Genomic DNA, 27,152 nt, shown 5'->3' on the forward strand with positions numbered 1-27,152 from the left:
GTTACTTCTGAGGTTCCATTTACCAGTCTTTGTTGTGGTACTTTGAAATCTTACCTTTAAGACAGAGAAGAGATTGCTTTTTATTTTTTTCTTAGAAGTAAAATATTATTCTATTGGGTGGGAATTTTAAATAGCTTTCCTCAGAGAGAAAACAGTTTTGCAAGAAAGGTAGAAGAGATTCAATCTTTCATAACTCAGGGACGAGGGAAAATATTTAATGTCAGTAGTTCACCACACATGGATTGAGCAACTCTTGAGATTCTTCTGAGAAGTTGGGGCTGAAATTTAAAGTTTCAACATCGAGCTTGCAGTGTCATCATCTGAAAGAAAGCCTACGGGTTTGATGACATCTTAAGCTTTAGGTACTTTGAAGCTGGCCGTGTGAATGGCTAGACAAAAGCATAAACTAACCTCATGTTAGTGGATGGGACATGGAGGACAGAGACTATATCCATGTGACTGGAGGAATGGTCACATACATCACATGTGTCTGCTGAATTGTGGCCAAGAGTATTATTCCTTGGTGATGCTCAGATCTCTAGGACAGATTGAACTGATGATTTCAATGTGAGAAATTATTTATTTAATACCTATTTTCTGCCAGATAAAAAGAATACAGACACAAATTTTAATGTTGGGGGCTTACAGTCCCAAAGGCCAGGTGAATAGAGGAAGGCATTTACCCAAATAATCACAATACAGAGAAAATGAGATAAGTGCTAAGGAGAAGTCCAAGGGAAGTTGGATGAGAAATCTGCCCAGTATAAATTAAATCACGAAGCATTGTGCTGTATTTTTTTTTTTTTTGAGGATAGGATAATATTCATAGACAATTGGATTTGCGAACTCTTTGACTCCTGTCTCTTATTCACTCCTATGTGGTCAAGGCTGGTTGATTCTACCTTCATAACAAATCTCAAATCCATCCACTCCACTTGGATCGCCACCAAACTCTCCAGCCCTTCAACGTCATGAGCTTACCACTTGGCTTCCGTGTTTCTGGTCCCACATCTCTCCAATCTAGGTGGTCTGGAGTCAGGAAAAGCTGATCTCCAATTTGGTCTCAGATACTCACTTCACTTAACCTGCTTATCTCAGTTTCCTCATATCTTTACTTCTGTCTAAGTCTCTTTAATCTTGAACATCCATCGCGGTATGATTATGTTCAGAACGAGGTTTGCTTGTCTTTATGAATATTTAATAATTCATGGTTGAATACAGTGTTTTATTTAAAATAAATATATATTTACGTATATACATACATATGTTTATATATATTTATACATATTTACATATATACATACACACATATGTGTGTATATATACATATATATTTGTATATGTATTTATGTGTATACACAGAGGCACACACACAGGATAACAGCATCTACCTCCCAGGGTTGTTGTGAGGAACAAATGAGATAATATTTATAAAGTGCTTAGCGCAGTGCCCGGCACATACTAAGCACTGCATAAATCTCAAACTATTATGATAATTATTTGTCTTTTCCACATAGTTGCCAAAATAATTGTCACAAAACACAGACTTGAACATCTCCCTCCATAGCTCAAGAAGTTTCTATAGTTCCCTATTGTCTCTAGCCTAGAATCCAAACTTGTCACCTCAGCATTTAAAACTCTTCATGGTCTGCCTCCAGTCTACCTACAGAGATTCCTTTTTACTCCCCTTCACACAAACTACAATCTAGGAACGGTAATCAGATCAATACATCATTGCTGTAAGAAAGGGTGTGATAATCAGTTGCGTTATGGTTCCACTCAGAATCCTTGGTTCCTTCCCTCTCCCCAACCACAACATCCTTCCCTGACCACCATTATCCTATATGTATTGATTCCCTTTCCCCGCTTCATAAGGCCAGAGACTGGCTTGCTTCTGTATTTATATCTCCAGCTCTTAGCTTGGTGCTTAACAGAATAGAGATTTAAGAAATGCTCTTTCTCGTTCATTCAATTTGCTGAGTAAGAGGTGAAAACTGACTTATTTTCATGAATGTTTCCGTTTGGCATTTGGAGTATTTTTTCCATTTGCTTTTCCAATCAATATTTGTTAATTATTAAATAGATTATTAAAAAAGATTCACTCCATTCTTAAATGTAATTTTAAAAAATTATGTCTAAAGTAATGGGACCGACCTCTAATATTATAATGGTAGTCAACGAGAAAATGTACCTCAGTTTGTGATAATCTGTTAATAACCAGCTTTTTAGTAAAACTTCTATTTTCCAGAGTGAGATCCAATTAACTTTAGCTACCCAGAAACAACTCTTATTAATAGAGCACCAATTGTTCTATGTACTTTAGATCAACATCTATCTATCTGTCTGTCTGTCTGTCTGTCTCTCTCTCTACCTACCTACCTACCTTACCTGTGTGTTTATAACACATACAAATACACACATCTACATGCACACATGTGCCCATATGTAATTAATAAGCAGACATTAGGTACTTGGTGGCTATGGATAGTTTATAAATGTGGAAGCTAGTTAATACAAGGAAAATGTATTCTTCCCAATAAGAAGTCAAGTCATTGTTTCCTTTTCACTGTGAACAGTCAAACCAAAAAGAGAATCCAAGTCCTTCATAAGCTGATTGGAATCCAAAGAAAGCCCCAAAGTATCCAGGAGATTCAGAGAAAGACTTTGTTATTGTAGAGCCTAAAGATTGGAGAATTTAATTTACTTTTGAAATCTAATAAAAAAGGTATACCAATATAAATGGAATATAGTAACCCAACAAAGACAGAATGGGAAAGAGACATTTCCCAGGATAATCTGGGGGAATTGTGTATGTGTGTGTACAAATGCACACAAATATACAAATACATATATATATATATATATATTTAAAATAGAACATTAGATTCAAACTATTAATTATTAAATGTTCATAAAGATAAGTAAACCTAGTTCTGAACATAATCATTGCCACTGATATATGTTCAAGATTAAAAAGCTCTTATCAGGTTCTTGACTCAAGTAACCCTTAATCTATACAAGCCTAAGGATTTAATTATAAAGACTTTAAATTCAATGACTCGAAAAAAATGCATAATGAATTATGAGACTCGCTCTCCCTCTGTAGGTTATTTACTAGTTCTGGAAAGAGTGGGATTTTTTGAAATCAATCTCTCATATATGTGGGTATGACTTTAGGCTTGGGTAGCAGGTCTAAGTCATTGCCAGACCATCCAGATAGACGAATGCCTGGGTCAGGGGCTAGCACTGGCAGGAGGTAGCTGGGCAAGGGTCATTATTAGGTTGATAGAAATGATTAAGATTATCCACAAAGGGCAAACTAAGGACTGGTTAAAGAACCACATGAAGCATGGCTTCTATGCGAAGGTGGTGGATGCACTGGAGAGGACTTCAGTAAAGTAATTACTGATAATTATTTGCCTCTGATTAAGACTCTTAATATGGGCCATCTCTGGCTTCTTCCAGTGGTCCAGGCCTCAGGTGTCCACTTTGGCTTCTGAAGGCTCAATCATGTTAGGGCTGTTTTGGCTAGTCTTCATACATTTGAGGAGATATCAATTCTCCAGAAAGCATTATTCCAAATTGTATTCCAGAACAGTAGAATTAATTCAAACCTCTATGGACAGTTTACAGATTGGATCTATCTTCCCATAGTTCCTCCAGCACTGACTAATTCCATCTTCTGGCATCTTTGACAATTTGATGGAGGATCATTTGGTAAGGACACTGTAAAGATTTTGGTCATATGTACCTTGAATTAAATGGCTTCCAAAGCCCCTTTCATCCCTGTGTGGTTTGGGTAATAGAAAGAGTGCTAGATTAGGAAGTAGAAAACCTAGGTAGATATTCCCATCTCTGAATGGTTTGCCTTTAATTGTCCTTCTTTCTTTCCCTAGAATTTAACCCACTGCCCAACATCTAGCAAATGATGAATGCTCGATCTCAGTGGTCTTGTTTGGGAAAGCCATTTTATCTCTTTGGGCTTCAGTTTTCTCATCTGTAAAATGATGGGATTGTACTTGTTGACCACTAAGGTTCCTCTAGTTCTAAATACATGCTCCTCCTGCGATTGGGATTCTTTGAAGGGTTTGCAATGTGCTTCCTACTTTCAGGAGCCCCACATCCTCCCCAATAATCATCTCTCCTTCTGACTTTGCTATAGTGCCAGTCACTTTGGTGAAAGTTGGCTGGAAGAGTAAAAGCATCTTGGTTAAATTGAACTCTTGGGATATCATCTGTTCCATCCCTGAAATAGAGGATCGACAATAGGACTTGGTGAAATATGATGGCTCAATCCCCGCTACTGGGGAGGCTGATGACAGTGGATCACTCAGGCTCAGGAGTTCTGAGTTACAATAGGGCTAACGCTGAGAAGATGTCTACACTATGTCTGTCACCAATATGATAAACCCTCAGGAATTGGCCAGGATGCATAAGATAGGGTAAACTGACCCAGGTCTGAGATGGGGTAGGTCAAATGTCCACACCAATCAGTAGTTACATTAAGCTGCTGTATTTTCATCCTGGGAAAACTTGGGAGGACTAGTTTCAAAAAGAATAAAACCCAACAACTCAACAGCAAAACAAACAAATTACCAATTAAGACAAAGCAATAAAAAGAATATCTGTGACAGGTGACACTCTTCAAGAAGTAAGTAACATTTATTTTTTACATAAAGATTTCAGGTAGGACTAAAAATCAACTTTAATTAAAACTATGGCAGGAGTTCCCCCAGAAGAATCACAAATGATTGCTATAACATACATAAAATCAGGAAATGACCTGGTGTCAGGGAAGAACCTAACAATGAGCCAAAAAAGAATGATAAGAAAAAAGTTGTATGAAGAGCATGGTGCCCTTGATATGGCTCATCCCGCGAGACCCCACATTCAGAAACACAGAAACAGAATCTATGGTTTGACTCGAGAATCTCAAAAGTGAAACTTCTCTTTAAAAAAAGCCCTTCCACATTGATTCATTGTTGGTGGAGTTGTGAACGAATCCAACCATTTTGGAGAGTAGTTTGGATCTATGCTCAAAAAGTTATCAAACTGTGCATACCCTTTGATCCAGCAGTGTTACTACTGGGATTATATCCCAAAGAGATTATAAAGAAGGGAAAGGGACCTGTATGTGCACGAATGTTTGTGGCAGCCCTTTTTGTAGTGGCTAGAAACTGGAAACTGAATGGATGTCCATCAGTTGGAGAATGGCTGAATAAATTGTGGTATATGAAAATTATGGAATATTACTGTTCTGTAAGAAATGACCAACAGGATGATTTCAGAAAGGCCTGGAGAGACTTACACGAACTGATGCTGAGTGAAATGAGCAGGACCAGGAGATCATTATATACTTCTACAACAATACTAGATGATGACCAGTTCTGATGGATCAGGCCATCCTCAGCAACGAGATCAACCAAATCATTTCTAATGGAGCAGTAATGAACTGAACTAGCTATACCCAGAAAAAGAACTCTGGGAGATGACTAAAAACCATTACATTGAATTCCCAATCCCTATAGTTATGCACACCTGCATTTTTGATTTCTTCACAAGCTAATTGTACAATAATTCAGAGTCTGATTCTTTTTGTACAGCAAAATAATGTTTTGGTCATGTATACTTATTGTGTATCTAAGTTATATTTTAATATATTTTAACATCTACTGGTCATCCTGACATTTAGGGGAGGGGGTGGGGGGGTAAGAGGTGAAAAATTGGAACAAGAGGTTTGGCAATTGTTAATGCTGTAAAGTTACCTATGTATATATCCTGTAAATAAAAGGCTATTAAATAAAAAAAAAAAAAAAGGAAAAAAAAAATAAAAAAAATAATTAAAAAAGCCCTTCCATTAGCCTGTCTCTATTAAAAGGCTCTGACTTCCCCATGTTGGCTTGCATGAGACTCAGTATTATTTGTCATATTTATAAAGAAAGGAGGTGACAGAGCAACAGGATACAAACTGGGTAGAAAGAAAGGGGGGGGGGTAAACCCAATATGAATGAAGCAATTGATTTTTCTTATTTGTTCAAGGTGATGTAGAAAGAGGGCCAAATCTAGGCATCTTTTCTCTAAATGCCAATTGGATAGGACCCAACTTCTACTAAACTTTTAAAGAAAACAAGTCATAGAAATAAGTATTTTTTCAAAACAATTGCAATTGTATAAAACCCAGAAAAAAGTCACAACTATCTTCTTTACATAGTCTTCTAAATGAGGACTTTTTTATACCTGGAAATTTAATTTATTTCAAGTTTACCTGTTATATTTTAAAAAAACCCAACCCAACAACAACTCTAAAACCTTCTTAGTTCAGAGAGTTTACAAGGCTTTTAAACTTTTCATATGAAAATTGTTTTCTAGAGAAAAAGAAACTATCCCTGTACTGCCCAAGCATTTCTTTAAACCCTGGGAAATAGGGTTTATGTTAAAAACTGGTGAAAAGAGGCAGGTACAATAGTGAAAACTGGCTAAAGTTAGCCTTGTGATGGAAAAACCTGAGTTCAAATTTGACCTTTGACATATGTGTACCAGTAGAGTTATGGAACCTTTTGGTGTCTAGATAACTCTCCGAGTAGAAAGAAGTGAATTATCTGTATTACTGAGAGAAGTTGCTATTCAAACTCAAAAGAGAAATCTCAATAATGGATTTTTACATAGCTCTTTAAAGATTACAAAGAGATTTTTTTTAATTATTTGATTCTAAAAGGAACCCTGTGAAATAGATGCTGTTATTATCCCCATTTTTAAATGAAGGAGGCACCAAGGCTCAGGATAGCACGGTCGTTTTGACTTTGACATCACATTGCCCCTCTAATAAAAATGACTTACATTTCTACAGAACTTTAATGTTTAGAACATACTTTTTGTAATACACTGCTTGTTAATATAAAAACCCCAACCTGAATCCAAACATATTCTTTGCTCATATTTAATTAGAAAAATGACCAGGGAGCTAGCTGATTATTTTCAAACTGATGCCTTTTCTTATCATTGAAAGGACACCGAGACCCCTTTTACAATTCCCTTTTCTGAGATACTTTCCTCCCTCTTAACTAAAATTCTCCCAATCAGGTTGGGCTAGTTCTTACAGAAACCTAGAGAAGCTTAGGAAGAAGCAGAATCCACCAATCAATGAACAAGTATTTGTGGAGGGCCTACTATGTGCCAGGTACCGTACTAAGGGCTTTAAAGATAGCATCTCATTTCATCCTCACATCCCCATTTTACCATTAAGCAAACTGAGACAAACAAAAAACAAATGATTGCCCAGGATCACAAAGCTAGTAAATGTCTGAATCCAGATTGGAATTCAAATCTTCCAGATCTGACAGTTGCCTATCTTTCCAAGTACAAAAAAAGTTCTCACTTAGAAGACTATGTGAAGAAGATAACTGTGATTTTTTTTTGGGGGGGGGAGTTATACAAGTGCAATTGTTTTGAAAACTATCCACTGTACCACCCGACTGCCTTAGGAGAGGTGATGGAGGTGAGCAAGGTGGTGACAGAGATCTAATGTCATTATTCCAAGCACCACTCACCTAATTTAGCCAGGATGTTCTTCCCCATGGCCACTGATGAGAATTTAATTAATTAACTAAATTTAATTAAACTTTACAATGACTTATTTGATCTTACATTAGATTCTCCCTGTCAACTGAGATAGAAGAGGCTGGTTTTGCTTTTCTTTGGGACAGTACCTTTGCCCCAATGGGACAGTACCTTTGGCCCGGTGGGACAGTGAGGTGAGCGAGCTGTTGGCAGAGGGATGATTGGGCAATCTCAGCCCCTTTCACACTTTCCTCCAAAAATCTCACCAACTCTCCTCTGACTCTTCGTAACATAGTTTGAGTCTCCCCTGAAATCTCTCTTTGGTCATGACTCCTTCCCCCATTAAGCAGCTGCACCCACTTGTAGACACAATGCTCCTAAAATGAATGGAAGGGACAAAGGAAATGAAATCTGACATTTCCCTGCCTCTCTACTACTTGTAAAGCATTTTAATTGCCTGAGATCAGTTGACTCTCAACAAGGCTGTGAGATGATACGATCAATAACCCCCGTTTTATAGAAGAGGAAGTGGAATTTCTGGATACTTGAGCCACTTGTCTAGAAGCCAATGACTGCTCTTTGTCAGAGGGGGATTTGAATCCAGACCCTCCTCATTTTAAGCAAGGACATCCATGCACGTTATACCCCTCTGGGTCTTATAAACATGGTCTGTTATTTCCAGTCATCTTAACTGTTGTGGGGGCTATCCGCTTTCACTGGCTAAGCAGGGTTAAGCCGGGTCCGTGTTTTGACTAGGACCTCTTGAGGGCCATTGGGATGTGGGTTTCTCTTGAGATAATGTTTAGTCAGGGAAGGAGGGATGTTTTGCTAGGAAGACAAAAACGAAGGTTGTTATGTAACTATTTTATTAGAGTTGGCTGGAAGACCTGTAATCATGATCCCCTGGTGGGGGCCCAGGATCCCTGAGCCTGACCCCGGCCTGGTAGGAAGCAGAATTAGGTAGGAATGGTGTGGTTCTGCCACAGTCTCGTGGGACCGCAGGGGGATTGCTGATCCTCCTCGGGTCCAAGGGAAGTGAGCAAGAGAAATAGGATACTAGAGAAGCCCCATGGAACCTTTAGGAGACAGTAATGTAAATTGATTTCTATGGCTAATCCCTGAGAAAACTGGGCGCAGTGGTCGCTGGTCAGAATGAGATCAAGGTCTGCTTTTGACTTAAGCTAGATGGGAGATGACTTCCCAATATTATAAATTACTGGTCTGTTTATAAATTATATATAAGTTTATAAATATATAATTAATATATAATACATGATATATAAATATATAAATTTATATTATTATATACATTATAAATTGCTGGTCTGCTTTGAGGGAGGGGAGTTCCATACTGAAAAATTGATATATAGAGAATATAGATTAGAACATAGGTAATCTGGATTAGATGATTGAAATAATAGCTCCTATTTTGATAGCATCTTACATACATTATCTAATTTTTATTCTCACCACATCTCTATGAGAAGTTATTGTTCTTCCCATCCCATCAGGATTAGGGAGATTTCATGATTTGCTCTGGGGTCACCCTGCTGATTTTTAAGTTTTCAAGTCCTGGACCCTACACCATGAGATAATATCTGTAAAGTGTTTACCAAAGCCCCTGGCATATAATAAGTGCTGTGTAGATGTTAGTTATTATTATTAATTTAATAAGTACTTATTAAGCACCCACTATGTGTCAGGCACTCTGCAAAGTCCTGGGAATATAAGAAGAGGTGAAAACACAATCCCTGACTTTAAGGAGCTTATAACTTAATTGGGGAGACAATATGCAAATACACGCAGGGGTACTACCTCCATATCTGTCTTTAATTGGTTCCAGAGGGCACGAGTGGAGAGCATGAGAGCACCCAATGAATTTTTCCCATAAGGAACATCTCCAGCCTGCAACCTAACCATCCCCTTCCCACCCAGTTCCCAAAAGGGACAAGGGGGACTTCCAGGGACCGGCCCAGCCCTGCTCAGCCCTGCTGGGCCCCTCCCTTCTAGACCAAATAGGGCCCTTTATAGTTTCCCCCACCTGACACCTGCCAAGATTCCATGGAGGGGGTGCCGGGAGAGGCTGGATGTGAAAGCAGAAGCTGGGGTCCCTGGCCTCTGCAGCCCAGAGCTCTGGCCAGGGGAGGGGGACCTTTGGCTGCGAGGGATTCTGGGTCTTCTGCTGCCCATGGCCTGGCCCCCTCTGCTGCCCCCATCCTTGCCACTTCTCCACCTGTGGAACCCACCCGCCACTTGTTGGCCCTTCTTGTACTAGGGTTTGGGGAGCCGGGAGACGACACGTTGTAGCCACATCCTCCTGCAGGAGCTGCCCACTGAGGCCCAGTCTCAGCAAGGTGGGCTCCAACCCGCCAGTCCTGCCGGGAGCCTTCCCTGGGGAGGCGGGCCCACGGGCAGGGCCAATAGCAGCACGCCTGGCCAACCCCACGTCCCTGCTGCCAACCCAGACAACAGCGGCGCCGCGGGTCCCAGCGAGCGTCGGGCCAAACCCTTGCTTTTCTCCTCAAAATGGGGCAAATCCCAAACCCCAGGAGGGCATGAGTGCCCAGGTACCGCTGTGGCGCAAGCACGCTGCCCACAGGAGAAATGGGAAAGGACACAGGGGGAAGGTCGCAGCCCGAGCGAAGGTGACTGCGGAAAATCCCATTTCGGTGGGGACCTAGTGGGGGAGAGCGGCCCAGGCCTGGGGACCAGCAGGGAAATGCCCTGGGCTAAGAGAGGGGCGTGTGTTTGTGACCCGCAGACATCAAGGAGTACGTGTCAGGGGCCAAGGTGGAAGGAGATGGAAAGGTGGGAGGGGGCAGGTTAGGAAGGGCTTTGAAGGTCAAACCAAGCTTTTGTATTTGCCCCTGGAGTTTACCAAATAGTGTGTGTGTGTGTGTGTGTGTGTGTGTGTGTGTGTGTGCACCCCGTCCTGGCTTGGGGAACTTATTTCCTTGTGTTCAATGACCGATTTTCTACCAGATCATTGTTTAATTTAAATTTAATTTTAGTTCAAATTTAACTAATTTAGTTTAAATGACATATAATAACTAAATTATAATTACATTTTATAACTAAGTTATAATATGTAATATAGAATATATGTAACACAATATAGTTAACTAAAGATTATGTCAATAAAACACAGTCTTTATCTTCCTCCTCCTCTGGAAGCAGTCCTTCCTGCTGCTACTTCAGCCCTGGACTGGCACCAAGGCAAGACATTGTGTCTGATGACAAGGGGGGCCAGCATCCCTTCCTTTGTAATTAAAACTTGCACCCACAGACCCAGAGACCCTGGGCAGTGCTGCCCTGCTCTGGCTGTCTGGGCACTTTATTTCCTCCATGGACCGGGAGGAGGGGCAGTTGTTTGACCTGTCCAGACTAGGGGAAGGCTATTGCTAATGTTCTAATTTTGTTATCTCCACCTCACAGCAGGGAAACTGAAGAGGAGGCAGTGAAGGATGTGTCAGCCACCTGGTACCCCTTTGCTACCACACTTTTGGGAGCTGCATCCACATCATTCTGCCCCGGGCTTAGGGTCACACAACTAGTGAGACTGGATTTGCACTCAAGTCTTGCTACAGGTGCAGCTGGTGATGACTGATCAATTAGCATATTTATATATTATAAACTAAGGAGCTTGAGTGGGTGGTCTTCAAAGTTTCTTCTGTTCTAAATCTATGATCTTATGACCCATGGACCAGGGCCCTCCCCTTCCTCCGCAATAGGTTCAATGCCTGGCTGTCAGTATCTTTCTCCCTTATAACCCCTGGCTCTGACTTTTGGGGGGCTCAGCCTGCTCAGATTGCCACCAAACCCTCTCCACCCCATATTTCAGTGGTTGTCCCTTCTTAGACCCATCCCTAATGTTAACCACATTCAATGAACCTCTCACGCTTCACTCTCAGAACTCCATCCTCTCTCCACTGAAAGTTGATGTCTTAAATCTCTGTGCTCATCTCTGGGAGAGGAAAGAGAAGAAGTCACTGATGCAGATCTGATGACCATCTCCTGCCCTGCCCTCTTTAGGGAGTCCTGAGCCAAGGGGAGCATGGGGAACAGTAATATTTATCATCCTGGCTCTCTGTGTGCCCCGGAGTCAGGGCCCAGGGGTTTGGGAGGAAGTTGGAAACAGATTGGGAAATAAAGGCGTGCTTTTATCTAGTAATTGTGTATGGGGATGTCTGTAGTGAGGGGGTGTGTTGGAGCAAACAGAGCTGCATCTCTTTCCCTCTGACATCAAACAGCCAGCTCAGTTCTGGCCCATCTCCCAGGGTGAGGAGGGAGTATGGGATGGGTGTGTGGAGGGAGGGAGAGGTGAAGAGGAGGTTGATTCCAGCCTGGAGTGGCCCCAGTTAGGAGGACTTTTGAAAGTAGAGGGAGTTGTACAATCATCTCAAGGGATGGGAACTGCTCCAGGGGCTCCTCGGGGTACTGGGACTTGGGGAAAAACTAGACCTCTTGGGGTCATTGTGCATTACACAAGATTTTTCAGGTTTTTAGTGAAGAGAGTTCTGATTGATTTGACCTTCTCCACACACACAGACACACTTCTCGCCTTCCCTGAGTTCTGGGGGTGTGAGAAATGGGGAGAAAGATTCCCATTCTGGAGGTGATGTCTGCTTAATGAGGAGATACCAGCATGAATGGGTAAGGGAGAGCCCAAAGTGTCTACCCAAGCTATTGCCCAACCCAGGGCTGACCTAAAACTTGACTGGTCTCTGGCCACCTACTGGTACTCTCCCTTGACTCTCTGTTTCCCCCAATTAAAACCTAATTGTTTTATAAATATCTAATCTTATCATTATATTTTTATATTATATAATTGGAAATTTTTTTCTTATAAATATTTTACCAAGAAGCAACCCAGTTAGTGGACGGACAGAGAACCATCCATGAAGCCTGAAAATCCTGGGTTCAAATCTCACTTCTGAAACATCATGGTTGTATGACCCTGGCCTAGTCCCATAGTCTCATAATTCTGTATGTAGGACAGAAGTATCAGATACTTGGCCCTAGAAGGCCTGAACCAGGTTAAAATGGAACTGGGAAATATTTATTAAAATAAATAAATAAATAGAATAGAATAAAGAAAATGCTAACATGTGGTTTTCTAAGTCAATAGCTTACAGGAATCATTATGCACTGTTTATTCATTTTATTTTGATAATAAGTTTTTATTTTCAAAATACATGTAAAGATAGTTATCAATGTTCACCCTTGCAAAACCTCATGTGCCATAGTTTTCTTCCTCTCTCCCCACCTCCTCCTATGTCTAGACAGCAAGTAATCCAATATAGGTTAAACATGTGCACTTCTAAACATATTTCCATATTTATCATGCTGTAGAAAAAAAATCAGAATAAAAAGAGAAAAACTGAGAAAGAAAGAAAGCAAAACAACAACAAAAAAGGTGAAAATACTACATTGTGATCCACATTCAGTCCCCACAATCCTCCCTCTGGGTGCAGATGGCTCTCTCCATCACAAGTCCATTGGAATTGGTCTGAATCTCCTCATTGTTGAAAAGAGCCATGTCCATCACAGCTGATCATCACCTTATGTTCGGTTTAGTAGTCCCTGTTTCTATTGCATTTGATTTCTCTGTTCTAGGAAACCAAGAAAGAGTTCTTAACATTAACTCCATGAACTTATTTATTCAATTTTTTTGAAAGCCATATTTTAATATGAGTTCCTTTGTAACATGTATTTCATTTTATGCATTCAACAGCATTAATCTGAGAAGATTCTAAATAGGATTTATGCCAGCCCAAGGAGTCCACAGCACAAAGAAAGCCAAGAACCCCTACTTTAAGATAAAAAGATGCCAGAGAATTTCCTTACATGAAAGTCCCCTATTCCAATGAAATCACCGGTCCCAGCTCTCTCTCTTACCAGTCCTTCATATTTTAGCATAAACTTCAGTTAGTGGGATATCTTTTTTAGGGATGTTAAAACAAAAAAACTCTTGTGGCTAATGGTGAAATGAAAGTTTTGTCCCCAAAGACCTAGTTCAAACATCAAAATGGCAGAAAGTGATATTCCTGAAATTAGTAAGTAAAATATATATTTTTTAAAATTTTACTTAATCCTATTTTTATAGGTTTGTATAGTTAGTAGTATTTTATTTTTTATAGGTAAAGATAGTTTTCAACATTCATTTTTGTAAGATTTCAAGTTCCAATTTTTTTCTCCTTTCCTCCTTTTCTTTCCAAAGAATATGAATATTTGTTAAATATTTAGCATTATGCTAAGTGTTGAGGATACATAGGAAAAAATAGTCTCTACTCTCAAGGGAGTTACAGTCAAATGCAGGAAACAATATACAGACAATTAATAAGATACATTTGAAATAGCCAATAGCTTATTAGCTGTGTGAGACTCCGAGCAAGTCTCTTCATTCTGTTTGCCTCAGTTTCCTCATCTGCAAAATGAGCTGGACAATGGAATGAAAAACCACTCCAGAATCTTTGCCAAGAAAACCCCAAATGGGATCATGAAGTCAGACAACTAAAAATGACTGAACAACAACAATAACGAGATTGGACTACCTTGAGGGCCATTCTAACTATGAGATTCCGTGACTTTGAAAATCTAAGTGAAGAGAAGAGGTGGTACAGTCCCAGGTGATATCCACCTAGAATGAAGGGGGTTAAGGAAAAGTTTCTTACAGAAGGTATTGGAAGGAGTCTTGTGGGTTAGTGGAAAGAAAATTGGATTTGAAGTTAAGAGAAACCTGGATTCCACTCCCACCTTTGACATGAGTAAAATCACCACAAGCAAATCACTTGACCTTTCTAAACTTCAGTTTTCTCAATTGTAAAATGGGGATTATTGTTCTTGTAGAGATTATTTTATTGGTAGATGCCCATCAATTGGGGAAAGGCTAAGTTATGGTATGTGAAAGTACTATGAAATAAGTTATTATTGTCTATTAAAAATGAACAAGCTGATTTTAGAAAGGGCTGGAAAGATGAACAAGAATTGATACTCCACTAAACAAGCAGAACCAGGAATACATTGTACACAGTAACAGCAAGATTGTCAACTATAAAAGACTTGCTTCTTCTCAATGGTTCAGTGATCTAATACCAATAAACTTTGGATGGAAAAAGTCGTCCGAATCCAGAGAGAGAACTATGGAGACTGAATATAAATCAACACGTGCTATGTTTGCTTTTTTTCTTTTTCTTCTGTTCTATTTTTCTCTCATATTTTTTCCCTTTTATTCTGATTTTTCTCTTCCAACATGATTCTTAAGAAGATATATTTTAAAAATTAAATTTACATGTATAACAAAAATTCAATTAAAAAATAAAAAAGAAATTATCTCATTAGATAGTTTTAAGTATAAAATAAGATAATGCATAATGGAGTGCCAGTTTTCTCATGGGCATAGATGTGAAGAAGTCCTGCTTATCTACCAAGAGTGCATCATAAAGTTTATGGCTTTAAAGGGTTGCAAAGAATTAGAAAAGGAAAAGAGCTCTTTCATGGACTAATGTAGAAAATCCACCAGAGTGGCTGACTTTGGATTGGGATAATCATGGACAGGGAAGCCCTCTTTAGTGAAAATCTTGTTCCTTTTCCTTTAGAGCCCTACAAGACAATTAGGCAATATCCTGGCCCTTGATTCAGCCTAAGTGTTTCAGGTCTCGCTTCCACACTAGTGCTACTGACAACATGTGGGTCTGCTGTTTAGTCTGGGGTGGATGAGATGCAGGTGAGTGATTGTTCAGGGAAGGTCTGTGTGGAAACAGATTTGCCAAATCAGCAAAATTCTTCTTTGTACGTGGACAAGGACTTGAGTCCCAGAGCCTTAGGTTTGTCTGGAACCTTCATTCCAGATCTTCATCCCTCTAGTCCCAGGGACAAGACTTTTCCTCTTTTTTTGCATCCTTTTCTCCACCTCCTGGATGTGGCCATCCTGCAATGGAAAATTCTCCCTACTGAACCAAAGGAGGAATATGACCAGTGTGGTGGGCTGACCATTCACAAGAATAAATGGAATAACATAAAGAAGTAGATGTTCTCTACTGGTCATCCTGCCATTTAGGGGAGGGGGTGGGGGGGGTAAGAGGTGAAAAACTGGAACAAGAGGTTTGGCAATTGTTAATGCTGTAAAGTTACCCATGTATGTATCCTGTAAATAAAAGGCTATTAAATTAAAAAAATATATATATATATATATATATATATAAAAGAAAACTATTGAACTAATAAAAAAAAAGAAGTAGATGTTCATCTACTTATTTATTTTTATGTTTTCTCATGTAGAATATAAGCTCCTTGAGGGCAGGAACCCTGTTTTTTGTTTTTTTTTTTTCCTATTTCTGTATCGCCAATATATAGCATGGACCCTGGCACGTAGTAAATACTTAATAATAAATACTTGACAGAAAAAAAGAAGCAGATGTTCAAAAGATGGGTAGGAATTTCAGAAGGAATTTTAGAACTTGATTCCATTGTCAGAAACAGGGTTTGAATGTGGATCTTTCTGCCGCCAGGCCCAGCATAAAATATACCATGCTTTAATCTCCTGAAATAATGTCCTGGATGTTTTTCTCTTTCCCTGTATTTTTCCATTTGTTGATCTTCATGATTCTTGTGGGTTCAATTACTGTCTCCATGCAGATTATTTCCAGATCTATTTATCCAGCCCTAATCTGCTGACATTCCCACATCATCACCTGCCTCCTGGCACTCTCAACTTGGATGTCCCAAAGGCACTTCACTCTCAACAGAACTCGGTAGCCTTCCCCCCTAAACTCTCCTTTCTTTTTTTTTTAACTCTCTTTTCTGCTGTGGTCTCCTTAATGTTCCTCTGCCCCAAGCTTGGAAAGTCCTTCCAACTTCAAGTCTTAGAGCACTTGGCTACCTTGAAGATTCAAAAAAAGTGGCCTTTCCTGGTCCCCGGCTCCACTCCAACTGCTAGTGCCTTTCCTTATGACACTTGCCTTTCAGCTACACTATATTTTTTATATGCTGATTTATATGTGTCTTCATATATTTATGTTGTCTCAAGATATACACTCCTTGAAGGCAGGGATTGTTTCACTTTTTTCCTTGTATCTCTACTACTTAGCCCAGTACCCAAGACAGAGTAAGCTCTAAATAAATAAATGTTTTATGATTGTCTAAGTAATAATAAAAATAACAAACAACAATAATAAGAGTTGCATTTATTGGGAATTTGGAGGACTATAAAACAATATATAAATATTATTTCATTTTATCTTGAAAAGTAGGTACTATTATTCTATTTTACAGGTAAGGAAATTGAGGCAGATGGTACTAAGTGACTTGCTTAAGGTCACACAGCTAGTAAATATGTAAAATAGAATTTGAACTGAGGCTTTCCTGATTCCAGGTCTAGGACTGTATCTACTATACTACTTTTGCAGGGTAGAAAAGGTAAAAGATACATAATTGGGTCATATTTCTCATGCATTTATTTAAACTTTTGTGGGTTTGCTTTCCCAAATATATATATGAGCTCTTTGATATTACATTTCTTATTTTATTTTATTTTTTCTTGCTGAGACAGAGTAAAATGACTTGCTTAGGGTCACACAGCTAGGAAGAGATTACATTTCTAATATTTCTTTGGAACATCTTTCATATAATAAATATTCAATAAATATTTGTTGACCTGATTTGATTTCTTCCAGGAAAAGGTTAGGAGGGTCTGTCCAGTTCAGTGGTTGCAGAACTCAACTTTGAGCAGCTGGTAGACAGAATGGTATGAATACGTGGCAACTTTGCAAAAAACTGGCTGACTATTCTTATCCCCATTTTATAGATGAGTATATTGAGAATCAGAAACACTATGATTATCCCACAGACACAAAGCACAGGTTGAAAAAGCAATGTGCTACAGGGGCAAGAACTCTGCTCTAGGGCAAAGGAAATCCCCATTCTAGCCCTGGCTCTGGGGACCTCAGGTTTTACATCTGCAAATTTAGGGGTTGGGTTCATGATCCCTCAGGCCCCATTAGCTCTGAAGTTGTCTGATTTCTTTATTCTAAATAATGTTGCCAAGTCAGGGTTCTACTCAGGGAGACACTGAGAGAACCACAGACTTTTGGTGGGGTCTCAGAGGTGATCCAATAGAATCCCTATCTCAGGCCTCCTTTATAGGATCCCAATAAGTGGCCACACAATCCCTGTCTGAAACCCTCCAGGGCTGGAAAAACACACCTCTAATGGTCAGAATGTCTCCCTTCCATTGAGTGTTATTAAAAATAGCTATTAAAAAAACCCCCAAAAATCAATTTACCTGTAACCTTCACTCGGGCCCATATGGAGAAGTTACACATTAGCTGAAGCTCAATTACCCAACTTGCCATTTATCGTAGCTGCCTTTGGCTTGGCCTGGAAGCCTGCCATAGACTCAAGAATAAACTGGAGTCAGGGAAAAGGAAAAAGTTCAGACCATCTGCCTTCAGCTTTCTTCCCATGTCCATAGATTTGTGAGGATCATCCAGCAAGTATAATGAGTATGTTTGTGTGTGTGTGTAAAGTAGAACTATTTTTCAATAAATAGGAGGCAAAAAGGGGTTCTTTTGTTGTATTTGAGGATCCAGAATTGCGTTTCCTACCATTGGTCCTAGAGCTAAATCCTGGAGGTTTTCTGGCAGTTTAGTGATTCAAATATAACAGATTCCTGACCTGCTTCCCACGTCCTTCCTGCCATTGGCTGGGCTGGGGGGAAGGAGCTGGAGCTGCTCTGTACAGGGCTGCACAACCCCAGGTCTGTTGTATTTTTAATTCCTGTTTCCTACTACAATGACTCAGACCCTCCCTTTTCTCCTCATTTCTGTTCCCACCCCTCAGCGTGGAAGGGCCTGGAGGAGCAGGGGAGGATAAAGAACTAGGCAAAATCAATTCACTGACCTGAATTGGATTTTTCTTTAGGATTCTCTGTTCAACAACTGCAGCTGGATTAAAGATACAAAGTGGGCAAGAGCCAAAGAAAGGGAGGACTCTCAGAAGTATGGTGGCCAGTGGTCATAACCATGATGAGCGTGTGAGCTGCTTGAAGATAGGACTGTTTTAACCTTTCTTTATATCCCCTGAACTTAGCACAATGGCTGGTACACAGTAAGCACTCAATAAATGCTTGTTGATTAAATACTTTCAGAAAGGGAAAGATCTCCTTTGCCATGATTGTCCCAAGGATCCTTCAGTGTATCCATCCACCCTAAGTCATTAAAATTGCCTCTTTTTTCCTTCTACAATGACTCATAAACCTTTTTAACCCCAAAGGTCTGGAACAAACCTTTTGTTCGTTAGATACACTTATCATGTTAGTAATTCATATTGCAGAGGAATCGGGTCACTCAGTCAGTCAGTCACCCAGCATTTCTGAAGCTTCCACAGTGGGCCAGACACTGACCCAAGGGCTAGGGAGAGGGGACAAAAAGGGAGAAGGAAGTCTGCTTTTATGGAACTTGGAGTCTCTGGGGAAGACGGCGGGCTACATGGATAAGCGAGGGCTTGGGGGAGACCCGGCATGTTTGCAGGCAGTAGGAGTAGCTGGTAGTCAGGGAGTGAGAGGGATGCTGAAAGATGCAATCTGTAGAACAGAGGATGGAACAGGACCTAAGTGCACACAGCTGGGCTTGCTTTGGCAAGAAGGGCTACTTCTTTATGCAGAGACAGTGGTAGAAGGCATCTGAGTAAGGTGAGATGGGGAGAAGGGGAGAAGGCTCTCAACTGAGAGGGGAGGAGTAGGGGGACTCTTGGGAGGTTTGAAGAAGGATGCAAAGCTGCTGTGGAGAATGAATGGATCAGGGAAGTGTCAAAGGCTTGCCTTGCTGTGGTGAGGGCTTAATTGGGATTATGTAACACAAACTTGTAGGGAACCCAGTCAGCGTGCTTTGATACTTTTCTCCAGGGAGCAAGAGTATTATATTTTCATAGCAAACTTTTTGGGTTGTGTACAGAATCAACTTGAGTTCACGTCAAGGAAGAGCAATGAGAGAACGTTCCATAGTACGATAATTTTCTTAGGAACCCTTTACCTTTTTTTTTTTTATGACTATTTACTTCCAAAGAACTTTTGTTTAAGTGGGTTACATCTAAGAGACAGCTTGAACTGGCTTTCTGAAAGTTGATTGTTAAATATTCAGTATGAAGCATTTACATCTCAGAAATTACAAATACTATTAATCTGGGATTGATTTGCTGCGTTGTTGCTTATCTAGACTTTAAAATGTGACAGAAGAAAATGAAGATTAAACTGAAAGGTGTGTCATGTCTATCCTACCACCCCAGAGCTGATTATTAAGTATTTACCAGCACTCTACTGGTAATATTTATCAATATTTCCAATAGTAGAGATTAAACCATTTTAGTATTATTATAAAAAGAGCTTTGACCTTCCTGAGAAGTCTCAGCAATCCCAGATCTCTGCCATAAAGGGCAGAGCTTTGTTAGCCCTGGCTTAAAATCCTGGGCATATCATTTAATCTCTCTCGCCTCTTTTTCTTCATTTATCAAATGAGGTTAGTTAATAGCACCTACCTTCCCTCTCAGAGCTGTTGTGGGGATCATATAAAATAACGTAGGTAATGTACTTCTCAGAGCTTAAAGAGTTATCTGTCTGCTGTTATTGCTGGCTCCTTGTTCACGCAGAACATTGAAAAAGTTCACTTACATCTCAGAGCCTCAGTTTCCTTGTTTATAAAGCAAACAATGATCTCTTTCTAGGATCCCATCCAACTCTAAAATCTCTGATCCTAAGAAGCATTTTGTGGCTCAGAATTAAAACACAGGACCTTCCCCAGTAATCTCCAATTAATTGACTTCCCCTGCCTCCTCCTCCCCCAGCTCTGAGAAATATGGTTTTCCTTAGATAATCTGTACCTGCTGCTTTGATTCAGCAACTTGAAGTGCACATCAGACCCAAATAGAAGCTAAATCCATGTTCTTAGAGGATGTCGATTTTATATTCTCCCACCACTTCATCATCTCCACTCTCAGGTTAAATCTGTTGTGATAGATCCTTGAATTTGAGGGGCATAATTGTTCAGTCATTTTTCAGTTGTATTTGATTCTTATTCACCTACTTTGAAGTTTTCTTGGAACAGATACTGGAGTGGGTTGGCCATTTCCTTCTCTGGTTCATTTTACAGATGAGGAAACTGAGGCAGACAGATTAAGTGACTTGCCCAGGATCTTATAGCAAGTATCTGAGACTGAATTTGAACACAGGAAGGTGAGTCTTTCAGATTACAAGCCCAGCATTCTGAGACCTGACTATATTCTTGTTCATATTTGTGTTTTTCTTGATGGTATCATTATTTGGGTAGTGTTTTCTACATCCCTATTATCATCAGTGAATTTCAAGGAAAATAATGATGTTCAAAATTTTATGCATTTTCAATATAGACTTTAATTAACCAAAATCCCCCATTAGTTACACATTAAAAATAGACTACATATTTTCACATTATTTGAAATAAAACACATTTCATAGTCTATATTTATAAAGAATTTTATATAAAGGCTTGTTAATTTGTGCTGAGCATTTCAGAGTATTTTCAACTCAGTAGAAACATTCACTTGTGCATTTTGACAGTATGATGGTGCAGTCTTATCTTACTATTTTCAGTTGCAAGTTTCCTGAATTTGTTTTTTAATGTGTATTTTTATGAATAAAATTACAATGGGGGAATTTGGAGTTCAATTCAATCTTATTATGATAAAGCATATATTTAAAAATGTTTATTATTTAATTATAAAAGGTTAACTTACATATTTTTTTCCAATTACGATTTATTGAAAATATTTCTACACTCTTAAATTAGATCTAAATGTCCAAATTATGTAAATTTAAATTTTTAACATTTTAATAAAAAACAAAAAGCAATTGCATTTTGTAATTAGTCAATTTAAAATATACTACATTATATGTGTTGCAATTTGTAGAGTTGCAATTATTGAGTTTACTTTTGTCAATGTCAATTATATAATAATGTGAATTTGGCTTGAATCTTTTGTATATTCTTTACATTTTGATTTTTCTGTGTTCTTTAAGAGTCCTTTATTTTCCCATTCTGTTTCACTTGTATACCAGGGCATATTTGGGTTTTTTGCTTACTGATACAAATCCCCTGTAAAGATTTTTTTGGCAATTTTTCCCTTTTCCTCCCAGATCTTGCCCTCACATCTCCTTTCCTTTCCTCTAATCTCCTCCCTTTCACATCTCTTTCATCTTTTCTTCTTTTCTGCTCTTGGTGGGGGGAGACCCCTGCCCAATCCCTAATGCAATTCCTTCTTCAATCTGAATTCCATGAAGGCCAGCTACCTCCTCTCACACTTTCCTTTCTGCACATTGTCTTGGGCCAGCTTCTCATTGCTTCCTGTCTAATTTTTTTTAGCTCGATTTTAAGTTCCTTGACCACAGGCACATTTCCTTCTTCTGCATCACCCCGCACCCCCCATCATGATGCTGGGCACACCAGAGACTATAATTGTTGATTTATAATTAGAAATAATTATAGGTTTAGAACTGGAAGGAACCTTAGCCATCAGACGAGGGACAAAGAACTTAAGGGATGGGTCTACAGTCACATGAGCAAAGCCCAGACTCAAATCCAGGACATTTGAGTCAACATCCCATGATTTCCCATGGTGCCTTTATGATGCCTTCACCATAATTCAATTGAGTTAAAATTCAACAAACATTTGTTAAGTCTCTACCAAGAACTTAGAGACTTAACATATGTTTGTTGAATTAGGAAAGAAGCTGAGGGAGACACAAAATTGAAGATGCTGTCTCTGCCCTTATCAAGTTTATGGTCTGGGAGGCAGATATAATACAAATACAAACAATTTCACAAAACAATAGTACGTGGTAAATGCATGAAAAAGGTATCGCATGAGGTTGGAGAGAGATTAAGACATTATTGACTAGAACTTTACAGAGCTTACTAGGGACATCTGAGTTGCATCCCCAGTGCTAAGAAATGAGCAGAAGCAATAAAGTAGTGACTTGCTGCAAAGAGTCAAAAACAGAGTAAGGAAACTGGGATTTTTTTCACTTTTGGGGGTCTAACTTGCATGTCCATGAGCAAGTCACTTAGCCATACTCAGCTTCTAAATCTGTGAAATGGGGTAATAGTCCTTTTCTTATTTTGCTGTCAAGTTATAAGAATAAAATGAAATAAACTCTATGAAAGTGTCTAGAGTTTCTAGGAAGAAAAATATTATTTAGATTCAAGATATTGTTGTCATATTCATTCCTAAAATTTTTATTAAAATACTTGGGGGGGGGAATAGCATAAACATTCTCTGTGTTTTAAAAGTTGTGGTTTACTTTTAGTCCCATTTTGAAAGCCCAAGAAGCAAGATTCCAATTTCAAGGCAAACCTAGAATCATAGAAGTCAGAAGATCTAAGTGGAGGCTGGGAATTTCAGGCTCTGTCCAGTGCATAGGAGGGGAAGGAAATAGTAAAAAGAAGGGAAAGAAACTTGGGAGATTTTTCTCTTTTTTAATCCCAGGCTCTTTACTATGGAAGGCCATTTCTAGGGCTACTGGACCCAGATGGCACTGGAAGGGAAAGTGAGGTCCTCCCTCCCTGAAATCCATTTCACTTGCGTCACCTCCCTGATGTTAGGGTCCTTGAGAATGAGGGACAAAGAACAATAACTTTTCTCTAGGCACTGGATCCTCGGCTCTCCTGTTCCACAGTCACTCGGATATTCCAGGGGGCCGGTCACAAGATTCTCTCTACCTGAGAGATGGGAGAGGAAATCTTACCTTCATCGCTTTGCAGACCCAGTCCTTCCTGCGGCCACAGTCACCAAGGACAGGCTGGCACCTGGGCTTTCCTGTTTCAGTAGGAATCTGGGAGAGGGATGTCTCCTTCCTGCCCAAGGGATCCCTTCGGACGCCTGCGCTGCGTGCAGACCGAGCTGCCCGGTGGAGTCAGCGGACAGTCAGCACATTCTTAGCCCAGACCCTTTCCAGGACGGTCTCAGCCTGGGCAAGCACAGTGGCAGGCCCACGGCTTCTTCTGCTTCAGGGCAATGTCAAATCAGTCCTAGCTTGGACAGGACCACGGCTGTCTCCGACTTCCTCCTGCCCTTGCCAAAAACCGAGATCCTTTTGTTCACCTTTGGGTTGGCAAGCCAGGCGTCCCCCCACCCTGACTGTTATTGTCCTCCAGACAATGGGAAAATGAGCTGGGACACTGGAAGGCAGATAAGTAAGAAAACATATAGGGAAGAGTGCCCTGAGAAATAAGCAGAAGGTCAGCCCACCTCGAGGACCAAATATCAGCCGGCCGAGCCCAAGTTTGACTGGGGCTTTTAGCAAATAGCCACAAGTTTGGGGCTTGTCTTTAACTATCTAAGTGATTAATTATTTTGAAAAGGAAGATATTCTCTTCTCTGTATTGGACAAAGTAAATTCTCCCATTCGATAAATAGACATATCCATTAAACATCTACTCTGTATGTAAAAGGCTATGAGGGATGTGGAAGATAAATAAAAACAGATTCTCTAGGAGCTTACTGCCTAGGAGAGGACATACAATAAGAATATAAATAACCATAATACAAATCAAATTTTGCTTAAGTGCAGGAGAGAAGCATAAATGTAATGCTTTATATCGTCAGAAGAAATATGTGGGGGCAGCTAGGTGGTGCAGTGGATGGAGCACCAGCCCTGAAGCTGGGAGGACCCGAGTTCAAATCTGATCTCAGACACTTAACATTTCCTGGCTGTGTGACTCTGAGTAAGTCATTTAATCCCAATTGCCTCAGCAAAAAAAAAAAAAAAAAAAAAGTATATATATATATATAGAAAGAGAGAGAGAGAGAGAGAGAGGTAGAGAGGTTTTGGTTAAGGAGAACTAAGAAAGACTTCCAGGAAAAAGTGAATTATGAAGTCAATCATGGGTTAACATATTCATAATTAATGCATAATTATGGCAGCTCTACTTAGATATGGGCCGCTGTTGACCTTCAATAAAAAATAAAGGCATTTGCATTTGATACCAAGATGACTCAACAAGTTCGTATTTTCACGGACTCATTGCTCTGACATGTTTTTATTTGAATCCATTAGCAGGCATTAGGAACAGAAGCATAATCACGAATTTGCTCATTGTGCTTCTCTCCCCAAAATATTAGCTAGGGTTCTCTAAAGAAGAACAGACGACCTTTGCATGTATTTTGAAAATACAAACAAGAAGAATACGCACTCCTAACCAATATTTATTTATGTAATTCTGCTTACAGCGCAGATACCTCGTCTCTTTTTTCTGTTCCAAATGGAGTCGCGGACAATGTTCGGCCGCTCTCCGTGATTTTGATTTGCAAACAAGGAAGTCGGCCGCACATTTCTTGGCATGCCAGTGTGTTTTGGTCATGGCCCGATCACTTGTTTGTCCCTTTTTATTGGAGGAAGCTGACCTTTACAAGACTCTTTAATTAATCTGGAATGAATGAAGCTGCGAGGTCAGAGCTTGGAAACTTCTGCCCGGGGAGAAGACGGAACATGTGTTGCTAACCCTGGATGACGCTTCCCCGAGAGTCTCTGCCTTCTTTATATTTCTAATTTTGCACAATTAGCTCCCCTGTGCCATTGTGGCTACTACAGGCTGGCTGGCAGCGTGTGGGAGGCTGCCGAGGCTGTTAATTAGGAGTTACTGGGAATGCTAGCTATGGGGACTGGGCTCTCTGGTTGCAACATCAGGGGGCCCTTAGTTTTCTTCTGGCCATTTTGGGGGCATTTTCTCCTCAGCTGGTCAAATTCATTCACCCAGACTGTGGGCCAGATTTTAAGTTTTCTCTTTTGTTGTTTAGTTCTTAACAGATAACAAAGACATATTTACTCCTTTTTCTATGACTGAGAAGCCCATCGGAGAGGGGATGATTGTTTGGTTTAAGCATCATTTCATTTTCTTTTCCAGTGGTTTACAGTTGAAAGCAGGATCCTGATATGTTTACAAATACTGGTCTTGGAGTTCTTTGACGGGAGAAAGGGATTTATAACAGTCAAGTGAGTTCTTTCAACCTTATCATGTGAAATAAAATATGAAATAATAGGAAGGAGACATTATCATGGATCACTCATCTGCTAGGCAATCTTCCGAAAATGGGTGACTTGGCTCTGGTGTTTGGAAGCTGCTTAAAGCTTCTGGGATTTCATTTCAGCAAAAAGCAAAAAGTGAATTTTGATTTTTCTATCTTCCCTTTCAACACTGGTGATGACAGAGTAATGGTTAGCATTTATAAGGCATTTTGAAGCTCCATGTTAGTTCTTTTGATCTTCATAACAGCCCTTTGGGAGGGCTACAATTATTATTCCCTTTTTACAGTTGCGGAAACTGAGGCAGACAGAAGTGAAATGATTTTCTCAGGTCATGCAGCTTCTCTGGATTCAGCAACGGGTAATGAGAACCTTCTAAAAACCAAGCAACAAATATTTATTAGGTGCCTATTATATATCAGGCACTTAAAATGAAACAGTTCCTCCTCTCAAAGACCTGTTCTACTAAAACTCCAAAATATTATGAGAATGAAAAAGTCCCAACCATTCCAAAATTCATCCATAAGCTGAATACTTCTAAATGATTTATGATTTGCCTGCAATGTTTAAATTTCCTTTTGAGAATCTCCCTGTAGGAGAACATTTCAGATTTAGATCTAATGCCCCAAAGAAACATAACTTTATTCAATTGAACGGAAGCTTTTACTATGCGTCTATCGTGTGTTAGACATTGTGCTGAGGATGCTAATCGTTGCGTCCCTCAACAAGTTCACTGGAACAGGTAGATAAGTAAATGCAAAATAGATATGCAATAAATACCAAGTTGTTTCAGGGCACAGGAGAACACTATCAACCGGGGGGATCAGAAAGGGCCTAGTATAGGAGGTAATACTTGAGTCGAGCCTTGAAGGAAGCCAGGAATAACAAAGTCATGGAGGCCATTCATGGTTTAAAGTTGAGAAAACAGAATCTATGAATAAAAACAGAACTATTTAATTTTATTTAATAAAAGTTCATTTCCCAAAGCCAAGATTAGTCATTTGCTGGCAAAAAGTGGACCAGGAAACCAGGGTCTACTCAGCTTCCATATCCTTGGCAAGTCATATCCACTTTGCGCAGGAAGTCCCGGGTGAATGACAAATCCCCAAACCCTTGTGACAGCTCTAATTGCCATTTCGGGGATCACAGGAAACAAAGATGCCTTAAAATAGGCCACAAGGGGACAAACTGCTTCCCAGAATCCTAGAACGCAAAGCCTGTTTACCTGGTGAGACACCTTGGTCGATGCTTCCCCTACTCCTGAAAACCACTGGATTTGGGGGGTCACCCGGGAGTCTGTGAGGGATAAGCAGGTGGTGGAGTCGGAAAGGGCAGCTGCTTGGACCTCATCCAATTGTAGCAGCCAAGTCTGGTTGGGCTGGTCTCCTATTGTCTAGGCTCACTCTCCGAGGACTCAGCTAGAAATTAAGCCATCAAAGTCCTTCCCACCTCTGGAAGTGGGGGAAAACATAATTTCTTTGGCTTTGGTGACCAAAATGGTTTTGGGGGACAAATCCTATGCTTAGAAAGAGAGAAAGTGAATCCC

At 39.9% G+C, this 27,152-nt stretch overlaps 1 protein-coding gene across 1 annotated transcript in view; it reads right to left on the minus strand.

The window, feature by feature from the left end:
- LNX1 (ligand of numb-protein X 1) overlaps positions 1–23,620 on the minus strand; it is a 208,876-nt gene extending 185,256 nt beyond the window's left edge. Inside the window, exon 1 of the mRNA XM_031942611.1 lies at positions 23,330–23,620. The gene's annotated coding sequence lies outside the window, so the exon portion shown is untranslated. The remainder of the gene's footprint in view (positions 1–23,329) is intronic.
- Between the last annotated feature and the right edge of the window lie 3,532 nt (positions 23,621–27,152).

Source organism: Sarcophilus harrisii, chromosome 6, assembly GCF_902635505.1.
Source record: "Sarcophilus harrisii chromosome 6, mSarHar1.11, whole genome shotgun sequence".
In the NCBI taxonomy this organism is placed as follows: Eukaryota; Metazoa; Chordata; class Mammalia; order Dasyuromorphia; family Dasyuridae; genus Sarcophilus; species Sarcophilus harrisii.